The sequence below is a fragment of the Echinops telfairi genome, unplaced genomic scaffold (genome assembly GCF_000313985.2).
Source record: "Echinops telfairi isolate 266 unplaced genomic scaffold, ASM31398v2 ScPeMD7_1;HRSCAF=3_0, whole genome shotgun sequence".
In the NCBI taxonomy this organism is placed as follows: Eukaryota; Metazoa; Chordata; class Mammalia; order Afrosoricida; family Tenrecidae; genus Echinops; species Echinops telfairi.
The window spans coordinates 47,246,889-47,261,849 of NW_022103896.1; the positions used below are offsets into that span (position 1 = coordinate 47,246,889).

A 14,961-nucleotide genomic window follows, 5' to 3' on the forward strand; every position below is an offset into this window, starting at 1 on the left:
GGGGAGCGCGCGTGGCGGGTGGCCGCGGACCCCGTGGCCCGCCTAGGGGAGCGGCGCCGCGCCCTCGCCCCTCGCGCGGCGGGCGGGCCCAGACGACGGAAGTGTGATTTGCAGCTCGGAGTCGGTGGCGGATGGTGGGACTCTCCGGCCCTGCGCAGTGTAAGTGGCCGCGGCAGGGCTGGGCGGGCGGCGGGGACGGGCCCCCGGCCATGGTTATTCGTGATGGGGAGGAGGACCGTCAGCTGCGTGTGGACTACTGGGCCCGGAGGCTCCGGGCGGTCCTCGCCGCGGGGCCAGGGGCAGGACTGCGCACCGGGGGAAAGGGGAAGCAACTCCGTCGGCGATGACAGTGAACTTGGAGGGTCGGTCCAGGATGGAGTTTTTGACCATTGAATCGCCCGCAATGCTTTCGTTTTGAAAGACTGTTCCTGTCCTCTCCGTGATCACCATATGTGAGCAGGGGATCCTTCCAGACCCCCCATCCTTTACTTTTGGAGAAAACAACTGGTCCGGGTGCCACGATGCGTTTGGCAGGTGACCCTGAAACGGCATCGTGTTGTTTCCACGGCAGGAGAAAGCCTGGTTGTCGATTCTGGAAAAGCTGTAGGAGCAGGCCAAGCAGAGGCTTCGCTCGGAGACCCGGCTGCGACCAGGGTGGGCATTCCCTGGGCGGCCCCCAGGCTCCCGGCCAACTTTGCCCGCCGCTCTCGGGGGTGAGCGAGGCTGGGGCTGCCAGTGCCGCGTCGGCGGCGACCCCAGAGCGGCCGTGGATGTGCAGCCGAGCACGACCAGGGCTCCGCTGGGCCAGTGGGCAGAGCCCCTTCGACTCCGACCCCTGCGCGCCCCCTCCCGCCCCCGGGTGTTGTCCTCGCAGCCGAGACTCGGGGTCCGCCGCTCCCCGCGCGGGGCGCAGCCTGCAGCGCCTTCTGCCACGCACCTCGCCCGGGGAGCCCCGACGGGGCGCCGCGTCCAGGGAATGTCTTCGTTTTCCCCCCCAGAACCCCCACCCCCACCCCAGGGCCAATGTGGACCAGCCAGGGGCCCCGCCGCCCTCTTGGCAGCTTTGCCAATCTGAAAGGTGGGAGTTGGTTGGCAGACTGCAGAGCCCTCTCCGGGGGCTGACCTTGCGGCGATCTGGACCTCGAAAAGCCCCCACGGGGATGTCTGCACAAAACGCCCCAATCCATTTTGGGGCGAACTTTCTTGTTTCTTTTCTATTTTTTAAATCAGGGCGGTCACCCTTAGCAAAGTTTTGAGAACTCGGATTCCCGAAAGTCCAGGAAGTATATTTGTGAACCAGGACTGTTTACTAAAAATAAGTGGCTTCCGCCCCCCTCCCCCAAAGGTCGTTCGGCTGGAGGATTTGCCGGGGAGTCCCGCAACTCTTCGGTCTTCTTATGCCACGCAAAGCTTTTGTTTTAAGGGACAGTGAAAAGTCACACCCCATTTTACTTCTGCATTTTCATTCTTGAATTCTCTTCAAGAATGGATACCTCAAATCTCAACGTGCTGCGCAGCCCGACCGCTGCTTCCAGGGAATCTGGAAACCCTCCGCTAGGGCATAGCTGGGACACGTCCTGCCGAATCCGAACGGAGGGCAGGACGAAGGAGGGAAGACCTACAGAGCTGGGGAGGCCGCGACAGGCCAACTGCATGTGCTTAATGTAACTCCGAGCCCCTTTGAATTTTTAACTTCGCTTCCCTTAATTAATCTGCCCAGGGCCTCTATATAAATGGCTGTCCACAGCTGTTGCAAATTGATTTATCCCCTGATAAAGGTCGAGTTGCTGACCAAAGCATTTTCTTTCTACCTTCTGGGTTAACTGAAATCTGTTTTACAGGGTTTCTATGCACCCCCCTCCCACTTACCCCCCCTCCCCTAGTCTCCTTTTAAACATCTGTACCGTTTTTAAGTGCTCTCGGTGGCTTTTAGTATCACTCCCTCCTTTGCATAGAACAGGAGTGGAACTGGGTCTGTGCCCAGGGAGTCCTCACACACTAGAATACAAATTGACCAGCTTCTCTGTGATGAACGGTTTGTTAGTGGTGGAGGCCTCTGTTTGGTTTATTGCACCGTTTTGCCTTGCCCAAGTAACTCTCCGCTGACGCACAGTTTCCCCTGTCCGGCACTTCCCTAGAAAGGGTCCGCAGACACCATTGTTTCTGAAACCATCAGAACCCTCACCTGGGTCTTTATTTCACTTGCGATGTATAGGAACAGTCGCAGATTCGGAATTTTATGCATTTCCTCCCTGGTTTTCCCCTTAAAATGTAGGCTAGTTTTAATGTTATGGTGTCTTGCAGATAACACAGATAAGGTTATCTGATTTTCTTTTGTTTTCTCTTCTTTCTTTCACTGATGGTTACTTTTCCACAGGAGGTCTTAATAGCCTCACCTAATTTTAATGAGGGAACCTGTTTAATCCAGGTTCCCCCTGCCCCCCACCTTCCTTTCTATTTTTACAGTCAGGATGGATGTTGAGGAAGTTGAAGTTTATCTTTTTTTTTTTTTTACTTGCACTGTATTTAGCATTTGACATTTCTTTGATTCATTCTTTAAAAGACAAAATTCCAACAAAGTAGCCAAACAATTGGGTTCATTCTAGATACATAAAAATGGACTTTATCAAAGGGTATACACTAAGAGGAAACACTTTATATTGAATGTCTCCATTTAAGCATTAATGGTTTTACTGTAAACCATGCAGGCAAGGTTTCACTTTCTTGGGAAAATCAAATAGTATGGATGGGAATTTCAGTATTTGCTTCTCCAGTGTCCAGTTCCAGTAGAGAAAATGGTTTTTTCCCTCTTTTTTTTTCTTTCTTTTCCTCTCTCTCTCTTTTTTTTTTTTAGTGCTTGGACAACTTAAAGCCCAGACCAGAAGTCTTTGAATTGATATTTTCCTTTGTAGACTTTGTCTCTGTGTCCCATTAATACTTGGTAATAATGTGATCTAAAGGCCCTTCCTTTTACGAAGCACTTTATTTACAATGCCTTGCCAACTATTCAATTGCAAGGTGCTGGGCATAGTAGGACAGTATGTATCTCAGCTCCAGGACTACTGCCTTTAAAACGTATTTTTAAATGACTTTCCCTCTCAGAGAGAGAAAATGTTGCTCTAGCATTTGATGCTGAGCTCTCCTATTGAGGGTGTGATTCTAAGCATTTGCAAATTAAAGAGCTCTTCATAAGTTGCCAAGAAGAACAGAAATGTAAGGCTCCATTATCATCTATTTTATTGTAAAAGAAGTTTAGTTTAAGACCCCCCCCCCTCCATTTTTCCCCTTAAACATTGAGAAAGGATCACAAGGGGGGTGGGGATTGCTTCCAATAGGAGTGCTGGTCAGTGATCCTCAGTTTGGGACATTCTTCACTGTCAAATCCTGTTTCTCACTGCTTTGATATGAACATCAGCTGACAGGCACTGAATGCAAAGCCTTCTTCATTGAGGTTTTATGCAGGCAACATAGCCCTTCATAGCAAAGCACTCTGAAAAATTGGCACCTGCAGGATTTGCATGTGAAAAAAAATGAGTCAGTTGCATTTTGCTGGAGCCTATTACTGTAAGTTATGTAAGTTCAGTGAGAAAGACTATTTATTTGTTCCTGTTTGAGCATCTAAAAGTTCTTTGTTTTATGGGTACTTTATTCATCTTATACTGATTCACAGGCTTTATTGATGGCAGAAGCAGGATGAAGTGAACCCTGGCTTTATAGCAGTTATTTATTATGGAATTTTAAAAACTTGTGCTTGCTGCCTGCACTTACATTTATAGTCATTTTCAAAATAGGCCTTAAAATTATGATTTTTGTGGCTCCTTGAAATCCAGTCACCTTTCAGAACAATCTAGCTGAAATTGAGGCAAATGCCTAAAAGAATCTGGACTTTAAAAGTTACATATGTCAACGAGCAGATTTTTAAGAGAAAAGATAATTTACATTTTTGTATTTCTAAACTGCAGGGGAAATGTGAGTCTTCACCCAATTTTTTTTAATCAATTACATTTTTTAAAAACCTAAATGCCTTTAGAAATGCATCATGGAACCGTATGTAGGCAAAGACCTAGCAAATGTTTTTTATCAACTAAAACACCTTTGTGAACCTCAGTGTACTATCCAGCAAAAGGACATTTTATCCAGAGTCAAGTCCTTATTATTATCATCTAAAGAAACACCTTCCAACTTCACTTTCTTACAGCCATTAGTATAAGAGTTCCTAAATAATGTTTAAAGAACAGCGAACATTTTATGAAAGCAAACATTCATTGAGTTTAATGGAGGTAATTGTAAGTGATAAGACAGAGCAGGTTATCTCTGTGTTGTTTAAACAGAAGGAGCTACCTTGCACCATTTCCAGTAGCCATCTGTAGAAGAGAAGGGTTTGCACCTGTCTGTCCACACTAATTATAGATTAGGGCCAAAGAAATGAAATTTGAGGAGGTTTTCAGCTAATGAAATCCATACTGATTTTATTGTAAATGTGTTTTATGTAAAGAGGGCGATGGCTGAATTATGAGTGAATAAATCGCTATGTGGCTGCTAGGCACTTCGTTTGGAAGCAGAATTCTGCTGGGTTAACATTTGATTAAAAAAAAGACAACTTAGACACGGATGCTAGCCTTTGTTTGGCATGCAGAGTCACAATTTAGTGAGCAGCACTGAGGTTCCGTGTGCAGTTTAAAAATGTGCTCAAAAGAAGCGTAGACATTAATAATATTCTGATATTCTGAAAGGCAGATGAAGTGGAAGAGAGTCGATTCCGTTTTAACTTATGCATATAAAACATTTAAAAAAATCAAGAGAGCTTTTTTTCTCCCCTGCCCCCATTGCATTTCAGCTTCACATACATGAGAAATTAAAGGGAAATGAGCGAGGAATGCATTCTGCAATAAAAGGTCACATGAATGTCTACCACATCTGTTTATAGTAATTATGAACATAATTAACATAAGAATTACAAATGAAATAATGACAAGCTGAGCAATGAGATATTATGCCATAATGGTCATATGTTGGAATTCTCACATTATAGCACACTACAATTCACAGACTCAAAGAAAGAAAATGCTAGATTTTTATCTGAATTAATGCTTCAAAACTTATCTGCCTAGGGCAGATGGACTTCTTGCTTTTATAGGAAGGTAACCTATTATTAAGAAAAGAACTAGTTGAAATTAAGATTTCTAGGCTGCTGCCTGGACCTTGACACAGCTGTGATTATAGAAACCACTTTCTGTTGTACATTTATTCTGTGATTATACTTCTTGATTATTACACTGCTTTATTTTATTTATTTATTTTAATTGAAAGCTTTGCAGCAAAGTGTTTCCTTTGGAAGAGAGTCATGGAGTCTTCCCATTTGCGAGTTGGTTGATCTTTTCTGTAACTGTGAGCCAGAAGTCAATGACCAAACCAGGCAGTAATAGAAATACAGCGCCTTTGCAAAAGAAGAGCCTGGGCAGAGTAGCTTAGGAACAGTTTGCTTTTTGCTGCCAGTGTTTGGACCGCCTTTTAATGAAAAATGTAAAGCCTTTGCTGCGTTTGAAAGCAGTCACTAGTGCACTGTTTTCGTAGTTTTCTAAGAAGAGAACTTGTGATGGCAAAAGGCACTGAGCACTTGCCAGAGCTGTGTGATTTCTTGCTAGCCTTGGCCTGGGCTCACAGATGTTGGTGTAGAGTCTGTGTCCAAAGGATTCAAGTCAAATGTGACTTGTGGAGGTGGGAATAAAGGGAAAGGCTGGGTAGTTGCTCCTGATTACTCAGAATGCTCTTTTCTAGAACCCTGAGAAAGGGTGAAAGGGGGGCCTTTTATGTGAGCTAAAACGATGCCCCAGACATCAGTTAGCAAATTTGAAACATGTAAGAATAACAGATTTTCACTCATGTAGACTTCACTCAATTTGGTACTACAGCCAAGCCAAGGGAGTTACTTCCTACCTGGTACCCTTCCCCAACTAGTGAACTTGGTCACTTGGAAGCGTTAAGGGGAAATACCACCTTGCTCTCAGTGATGCCAAGAGGTTTTTCACAATACTGGCTCCCTGGAAGACTGTGGCAGCCCCCCTTTTGGCTGATACCCATTGCATGACAGGATTTTCACACATCCCCTTCCCCTCACCATGGCCAGCTTTTTCCCTTTGGCATTACCCATCACAGTTCCGTGATGGGAGCATGGCATTGGAAGGTGGTCCACTGCACATAAAACCATTTTATTTTGGCTAAGTGGTTGAGAGGGGAGTACTTGGTTAAACAAAGCCTCTCCTAATTATCCAAAGGGCTTCTCAAATTGTCTTCTCTAAGAGGGGGCTGCTGGTCGCCTTGCTTCTCTGAACACCCCATTCACCCCATTCACCCCCACACACTTTCTAGAATGACCCTTCCTCTTGACCATTTTGGTCCTTTATATCAGTGCTCCATGTGTACGCTGTCTTATAACCCTCAAGCTTCACAGCAGCTGAAGCTGCCTGCTGTGTGTGCACCATGAAAAATCATAGAGTTTATTGGCCACTCCGTTCTGAACCCTCCATCCATCCTGCAGGCAGCTTCTTAACCAAGCTCTGGTGCCTTGAAACACAGTGCATCCAAATACCCCCCACCCCCACCCCACTCCTGCCCATGAAGATACTGGCCTTGGTGGCATTATCTGTACTCCATTAGGGATCTGATCTTATGTTCAGATTCTCTGATGGGAGCATTTAAAAGTGAAAAGGGGACCCCAAGGGACTCCTCCGGTGTATCTCACCTCCCCCCACCCCCCATGGGAAAGGGGAGGGTGGGCTCTGGTGTGATGGACGGATGAGCATTCGCCTCCTGCTTGTTCTTGATTGATTCTCAGGCTCTGGGTGGGTAAAGCTGTGAGCCAGCTCAGGCTCAGATTGATTGCCTTCATTCCCATCTCCCACCTCCAGAACAGACTCTCCAATTGTATACATCAGGGACCCTCTCCCCCACATGGTTTCTGGAGGTGGAGCAGGTGCCTAGGAGTCACCTGTAGCTACCAATCACAAGTGGTCCTCCTTTCCACTGAGAAATGCTGGCTGCACAGGCCTTCTGCAGGGATGTGTGGAAACGCCAGGGAAGGAAGGCTCAGTTATTTTGTCTGGTCCATTTCTATTTGTGTGTGTGTGTGTGGTGGGGGGTGCTGTTAGGATTATTGGGGACTGCATCCAAAAGGGCTAGACCGGCCCACTGCAGGTCTGCCTGGACTCATTAGGTCTGTTTTGCAAATTGTGACTATTTGGGTGGGGGCTGAGATGGTGAAAGTCTCATTGTTTTGCTCAGTTTTTCATCCTTTCTGATCTGGAGAGACCCTGCAGAAGGGACCCAGTCTAGCCCAGGTGTGGGGGAAATACAAGCATTCTGCTAGTCTGAATCTCCACCACCACCACCACCCCCGCCCTCCCCCCATTTTTTTTCTGGCTGGGCAGGGGAATGAGGGGACAGATTTAGAGTGTAAGTGACCCCTAATCCTGGCCCTGACAGTCTGCCAGCCGTGGGGGAGCTTGTCCAGACTTGACAACCCCATCTTGGGGCTTGCGCCCCTGCCCACATCATCCCTTTTCGTTTCTAGTCTCCTTCCTGTGTTCTCTCTCTTTCTCTCTCTCTCTCTCTCTCTCCCACTTTTCCTCTCTCTCCCACTCCTGCTCTGTCTCACACGCACCCTCTGTTTATTTTCCTGCCTCCATCTGGGCCCTGCTGATATTGTAATCACCCTGATGCACGTTGGCTCCTCTCCTCTCCCTCCTGCGCTCACACACTCACTCACACACAATGTGCCATCCTGACAAGCCTTTTACTTCTGATAAGCTCCGATGTGTGTTTAATGAATACAAAGCCGTGGTCTGGGTGCCGCCTCGGCTGCGGCCGCCTCTCCTGCGCTGCTTTGCCAGAAGGTAATCTCCGTGAACAGGGGAGGGGGGAGGGGGGAGGGGGAGCCGGCAGGGAGGAAGGAGGAGTGGAAAGGGGGTGGAGTGGGGGGAGGGGGAGCGCGGGGAGGCTGCTTTTCCCTCTCCCTCTCTCCCTTTCCAAATGATTCAGAAGTCGATAAGACCAGGAGAAGTGAAGATGTAACATGTTATCTGTCGCTCCTCTTAGCTGGTGGAGAGAATTTACATTTAAAGATTAGCAGAGGGAGAAAGAGAACTCTGTCTTTTGTTGCACGGGGTGAGGAGGAGGCAGCAGCCCTGGCCTTGATGCTATCTCCCATCACCTCTGCTATCCAGACAGGACGCTCCGAGGTGAGATTACCGGAGGGCCTTATCTTTAATTGGGTTTAGTTTTGCCAGTCTGAATAGGTTTAAAGAGGCTCGATAAAGGGGAACAATAGATTATTTATTGACTGGATGCTCAAGCCTTTGGATGAGGAAGGGAGAGGAAAAGCTGTTTAACAACTTGATTAGTTCGTTTTTGTTTTTATTTTAAGGTGAGACCCACAGCCTTCTGGTGCAATAATGGGCTGTGGAATTGAGCCGCAATGTTGATCGGCACCATGTCTTACTGCCTCTTTACCTTACTGCCTGCCCTTCTGGGCTCCAGGCACCCACTGACTTCATTGTCAGCAGAGTTTCTTTGGGTCCCCATCCCCTCTCTGTTCAGGATTGAGGAGCTGAGCCTTTGGAATGGATCGCCAGTGTTTGGTTCTGTGTTATTTTGAAGGCGTGATGACTTGATACTTATGGTGCTTGATTTTGTGCGGAAAGTAAATGAGACCTACTTTTAATAATGGGATTAGTTGATATTATAGGATGATTTCAATTCTGTCTAGAAAGAAGAGCAATCAGTCCCAGTCTGTTATATAGAGCTGTAATTTGGATTTGAACCATGCAATTTTTGTGTCTCGAGATGGTTTGTTGCTCTCTTCCTTTCTTTTTTTAAAAAGTGTTTTATCGACTCATGAGTGTATTTCTAAAATCTAAAGTGTCAACTTCAGGGGGCTCTTAAAAGGAAGCAAAGTGGGGGGAAAGGCTTGTTTTGCCTCCTACACCTTGTCAAGCTAAGTGTTTTCATAGATAGATAGCTATGATCCAGTAACTAAAAGCCTAATTAAAATTTGTTTAAAGCCAGGGGGGCATGTTTCCTTGTTGACAGCAGCAGATCGATTGCGTAAGACAATAGAGTCCCATTATTTCACTTCCATTGACAGAACATATTGACATTTCAGGTTTGCTGCTGCCTCAGTGAGCATGATGAAACATTGAAATTCACAGACCAACTGGCCAGCATGGCACATATATTACTGGGTGTCGTTTCTGCCTTCGGGATACCTTATCCCCCTGGCAGAATGGGAACAGAGTAGCTGCAGTCCTTTAGGTTAGGAGGGCACAGCGCTTGTGGCTGAAATACTCACGGATAAAGTGGCTTAGAAGCCTCCTTCATTTGAGCAAGGATTGGCTAGAACAGCCACATGTGTGCCACACTTTTATGTTTATTTGGGAAGCAGCCTAGTCACCAATCTTGCAAATCTTACTGATAAGGATACCCATTTTCAAGATTTGCCATTACCTTCCCAGGAGGTATTTACAGTGAGTGGTGGGTCACATCACTGAAATGCCTACTGGCCTTTTCTTGGGTGGCAGCTATTTCTTCCCAGTCTGGACACTTCAAGCATTCAAGCACCTGGTAAAATCTATGTCTGATAAAAAGGAAGCATAAAGTTGCTTCAAAAATAAAACCTGTAATTGTAGAGCAAAAAACAAGGGGGGAGGGAGGGCTGTGTATGTCATGCCCCTGTGCATGCATAGACACATGTATAGAAATTCAGATACATTCCAAGCAGAGGGAAAGAAAATATTATTTGTTATTTTCTTAGTATAATGTACCCCTTTTCACATTTTGTATATTTTTTGCAGAGTAAAAGTTGGTATTAGACAGATAGTGAGTCCCAGCAATTTGAACCATATGAAAAGGGAATACGGGAGAAAAAAACCAGAAGGGACTTAACATATTTTTTAAAGTTTTATAAACACATGGCACTCTTATAAATGCTTCTTACACATGGCAATTGTTGCCATCAAGTAGGCAATGGATGGCCTTTACAATGTTTAGAACGAAACTAGTCCTTCCTACCATTTTCATAAAAATGGTAGGTTTCTATTTGATCAGCAGGTGCTGTTGAGATGAAAGCCACGTGTAAATTCTCAGAAGGCCAAAAGTGTCAATTCAGAAAAGGAAAGTGATAAGAGAAAATGCAATCAGTTTTCCTGTTTTCAATTTGTGCAGGATTTGAAGAGCTGTTTTGTTAAACTGCTACATCTGCTCCAATATGAATATTGAACTACTTCCACTAAAAATAACACCCTATAATTTGGAAGCTACTGCAATCTTTTGTTAATGTGAGTGGGTTATTTAAAAACAAAACAAAAAAAGCCCCACAAAAAATAAAAATAAAAAAAAAGCAATTTTCTATTCTGACAATCACTTGCCTAATGTGCATTTTCATTTGTTGGCACTTTTCTCCCCAGCAGATAAATGGTATTATGCAATTAGGACCTGATCTTGTTTGACTATAAAAGAGATTTTCATAAGTGAAAATCCTGGTAATATAAAAAGGGTTTGCGCAAAACAAAATTCATCTTAAGATAACCTGCTTAAATATATTTCTCTAAAATGAGGTAGCTACTCCTTACATTTTCTCATACTACAATTTTTAACTTAACTACTGTTTTAACAAAGTTAACACTACTCTATTGCATACTGAGCATTCTGTGATTTATTTCACCTTTAAAATACCTGCAAATGTAAGTTTAAGCTAATCAGGGATATTTTACCTAACAGGGCTTTCAGAATAATTTTTTTCATGCTTAAATAAAATGATTAAATTATGCTTGAGTGCCTGCATACAAAAGCCCTAGCTTCTATAGCACTGCTAATCAAATAAGTTTCATGGACAGGGAATACACCACAGTAGAGAGGGGGAAAAAATGGATGCATTTGACTACTGATATTTCTTGGAAAGACATGTTATTTTTAAAGTATCCAGTATTAATTAAAAAGAAAACTCTTACATTTATTAAATAATCACAATAAAACAGACTTCTTCCTTATGATAAGAGAGTGAATAGTTTTGTTAACCATGTAAAATATGGGCATCGGGAATTAAGGTAGGAGGAAGACTATTGAAATTTGGAGAAGGTTCATTCAATATTGACTCAATCCAGAATTGCAGCAGGAGGACTGACTTGTGGCTGTAGCAATTTGTCCAGGGTGAGACGTGATCACTGCTTAGGATCAATTAGAGGCCATATAGCCTATAGCTTCACACTTGAATTGCCAGACACATTTCACAGATCAACCCAGGATATTTCAGGAATCCATCAAAAGGGAAAACGGACATGGTGACATTTTAGTATGTTCAAGCATTAACACATGCACTGATTCTTCTGAAGCACCGACTTAGAAGAAGAGCCACTCTGAAGAGCAGTATTAAGTATGTGCCTCTAACTACATGAATGTGGCCAGCCAAAAAATAATGCTTTTGAGGAATGGGATTTCTAATTTGCAGCTTACTTGTGGCATATGATGATGGGATACCTTTCAGAGACCTTGGCAGGCATTTGGGTGTATTCCCCAGTACAGCACCAACTACCCTGCCATTCTCAGGAAGTGATACTAAATCAAGTTTTCAGGGTTAATATTACTATTATTTTTAAACAGAAACCCATCGTCTTGGTACGTGATCTTCTAATGAATCATTTTTGTGCCAAGGCCAGATTCAGTCTTGAAACCACAGTCCGTTCTGTGGCATCTACAGAGAAGCCTTCTGGGAGCTCTTTCAAAATGTTCATACTTTACGCAGTGATGGCCAGGATCTTACTTCAGAGCCACTGATAAATGAATACCCAGGCATGTCCCGTGTTGATGTTCATGGCATGCAACCTTATTTCAAACAAAAGTTTAAGACTCTCAGTGCTGCCTAAGACCTTTAGCATGTCCACTGACTGAGAAAAAGCTGCTTAAAATGCATCTCTTTAATCGTTTGACTTATGAGTGCCTGCAAAATGTGACTTATGAAGAAATAGGGCATTTGGTTTTGCAGGCCACAGATTGGTCCAGGTTTCTAAGGCAAAACGTTGTTGGGGGAAGAGGTTCTTCAGGATGCCCACACTATGGAAACGTAATGCAGAGGGCACATGGGGCGTTGGCTCCTGTGTTTCCAACAGTCTGACCCTTGGGGAATGTGATGGTCTCATGGGTATGGACCCCATTAGGGCGTGCTTTCGCCTACTGCCACATAGTTGTGGTTCTTGGAAGAGAGGAGAGGAACTGGCGTGCAGTGAGCCTGGCATGAACCTTCACATGCATTTTATTATTTATTGCAAGTAGTGATTAACCATAATTTCATTTTCTTCTCCTCAAAGAGCTCCCCCAAGCCCTGTATGCAAAGACTCTGGCTGCAGTTGCTCTACAGGCTTGACCTATTGCCAGGAAAACTCAAGCTTCCTTGCATGTATTCCAAAACTTAATTAGCTACATTGTTCCTGCATTCTAGTAATTAGGGCCATCCTTTGAATACCTGGCTTGGTAGTCTCCCATGCAACCATGATCAAGTATCCATTTCTTTCTTTCTTTCTTTTTTTGTCTCCTGTGCCCCTACCTAAAAATCGGCATTGAGAATCTATCTGCCCCCTTTGTTGATTTTGTCTTCCACCCTGAAGCTGTCTTCTGCCTGGTCTTCTTAGGCCCTGATCACTTGATCTCAGCTCCTCCTCATGGGTTAAGTCTAACTTCCTGGTCACTTCTTAAATTAAGAAGTGAGGGTTACTGCAACATGTTCTAGAAAGAAATGCTTTGTGATTGCATGGTACCATGTAAACCATTCTGTTATAAAAAGTCAGACCTGGCATTTTTGAATTCCCCTGATGAGTAGGCAAACTTGGGTCCCCATTCCAGGGCCTGGATTACTTGTTGGCCTGATGGGTGCATCCCAGTCCTCAGGTGAATTTGTTAGGAGTAAAATGAAGGGTAGGTATGCCAACTCTAATATGTCTGATGGGTATATGACTCTGATATATCCTCACATAAGAATATGGCAAAGAGGGTAAGCTTTAGGGGAATTTTTCATGATTAGAAGCATGAAAAAAAATCCTATTTAAAATTCCAAATAGAAGGGAGTATTAATCCAAGTATAATTGGGAAATAGAGCATTGCTACATTGTCACTGTTCTCCATTGTGAAGACGTAGCATTGTGAGTCGGAAGCCAGTTTCCAGAGCCCTCTTGTAATTTCGATGATAGTCTAAAATGGCAGTTGTTACTCTGCTTTTCTCAGAGGTGACTGATGGAGGAAGAGACCCCTTCATGTCGTGTGGATGAACGAAAGTTGCTGAAGGGAAAATAACTTTTATCTTTCCCACTCACGGTTCCTTCTGTGATTGGGAGCAGTAGGCAAGGGCTAGCGGCCAAATCATGGGGATAATAGGCTCTGTTCACCAGGCATGTTTGTAGGCCATGCAGGTTCAAGCCTGGACCGAAGTGATGTGGGACATTGAAAAAATGACCTCTCTAATGTTTTATAGCTTATTTAAATAATAGGGGCTTGTCATTTGGCTAGACTCAGAACTTAGGTGGGAAAGATTGAAAAATTGTCCAATTGCTTTTTCTGAAGCAAAAATCTACAGTTACTTCTCACAGTGCTTGCAAATCCAATTATTACCAAATAACTCCTTGCTATTTAAACTTTTCTTTGTAAAATTTCTGTAGGAGATTAAAATACAGCATTATTGTATGAAGTTTGATCCTAGTTGGTGCAATTGTTAATAATGAACTGGGCTGCAATTCTTTGGAACTTAGGAGCTATGTTTCATTCTTAGAATTTGATCGAACTGAGCATTGTGTCACCACTCAAGTTTGGCGATAGAAACTTCTTTTGTATACTAGAGATATCCATGATTGGGCAAGACTTGGTAGTCTTGTTACTTTTATAGATTGTTAGAAACCTGGTTTCATAGGTTGTAGAAATCTTTATCTCTTTATCCGAGTGAAGTTTTGTTTATCACCAAATAGAAAGTTTTATATATACATACAGCGTGATTATAGTTGGTTGGTACATTTTTTGAATGGATTGAATGGCGTATCCAAAAACATTTTCAAAAACTTAGAAAGCTCAAGAGATAAATGGCCACAAAGAAAATGCTGCTACCGGCACTGGTGAGAGCTAAGGGGAAAGCTGAAATCGTCGTTGGAGTGTTGTATTTCTGTCTACAGTGATGGGAAATTTGGCAAAAGATATTGACTGATGTAATTATGTCACCAAATTGTACACCTGAAAGATGTTCAATGGACAGATGTTGTTTTATTATCTATGTTTTTACAACAATAAAAACAATCCAGTTGAGTATACTTAATAAGTGTTTAGATTTATCGAGAATTAACATAAAATAAAAACGCACCTGGACAGATGATAGGAGGGGGAACATTGCCACAACAGTGGTGAGTTGGATGTACTTTGGTGATAAGTTAATTAGAAAACTAGGAAGGAGTGAATTACAATCAACCAGCCACAGTCAAGGAGTCAAATTACATATTGCCCTGGGCAAATATACTGGGGAAAAAAAAAAGAAACCTCTTTAAAGTGTTAACAAAACAACAATAATGTCTCAAGAAAAAAAACCCCAATAATGTCTTTTTGAGGATTAAGGGGTACTAAACCAAAGTCATGGTATTTTCATGTGAAAATTCGACAAGGAATAAAGAAGACCAAAGAATAATTGATGTCTATGGATTATGATATCATTGAAGAATATTGACTATCTCATGGACTGCCAGACGAATGAATAAATAAATCTCTTGGAAGAAGTCCCGCTGGAATGCTTCATAGAAGTGAGGATGACAAGACTTCTTCTCACCTCCCTTAGATGAGTTGTCAGGAAGGGCGGGGTCCTGGAGAAGTGACGTCATGCTTAGTAGAAGGACAGTGAATGTAGGAGGTCCTGCTTCATGGAGAGCGGTGGTTCTCAACCTCCCT

The 14,961-nt window shown here is 43.7% G+C and overlaps 1 protein-coding gene across 3 annotated transcripts in view; it reads left to right on the forward strand.

Annotated features, from left to right (window-relative positions):
- The first annotated feature begins 115 nt into the window (after positions 1-115).
- RUNX1T1 (RUNX1 partner transcriptional co-repressor 1) overlaps positions 116-14,961 on the forward strand; it is a 181,555-nt gene continuing 166,709 nt past the window's right edge. The window contains exon 1 of one of the 3 annotated variants that reach the window (XM_045286061.1): positions 116-159. The gene's annotated coding sequence lies outside the window, so the exon portion shown is untranslated. Of the gene's footprint in view, positions 160-7,810; positions 7,893-8,132; positions 8,238-14,961 lie in introns of those variants that run through there. The other 2 variants (XM_045286069.1, XM_045286064.1) reach the window with 2 other exon arrangements.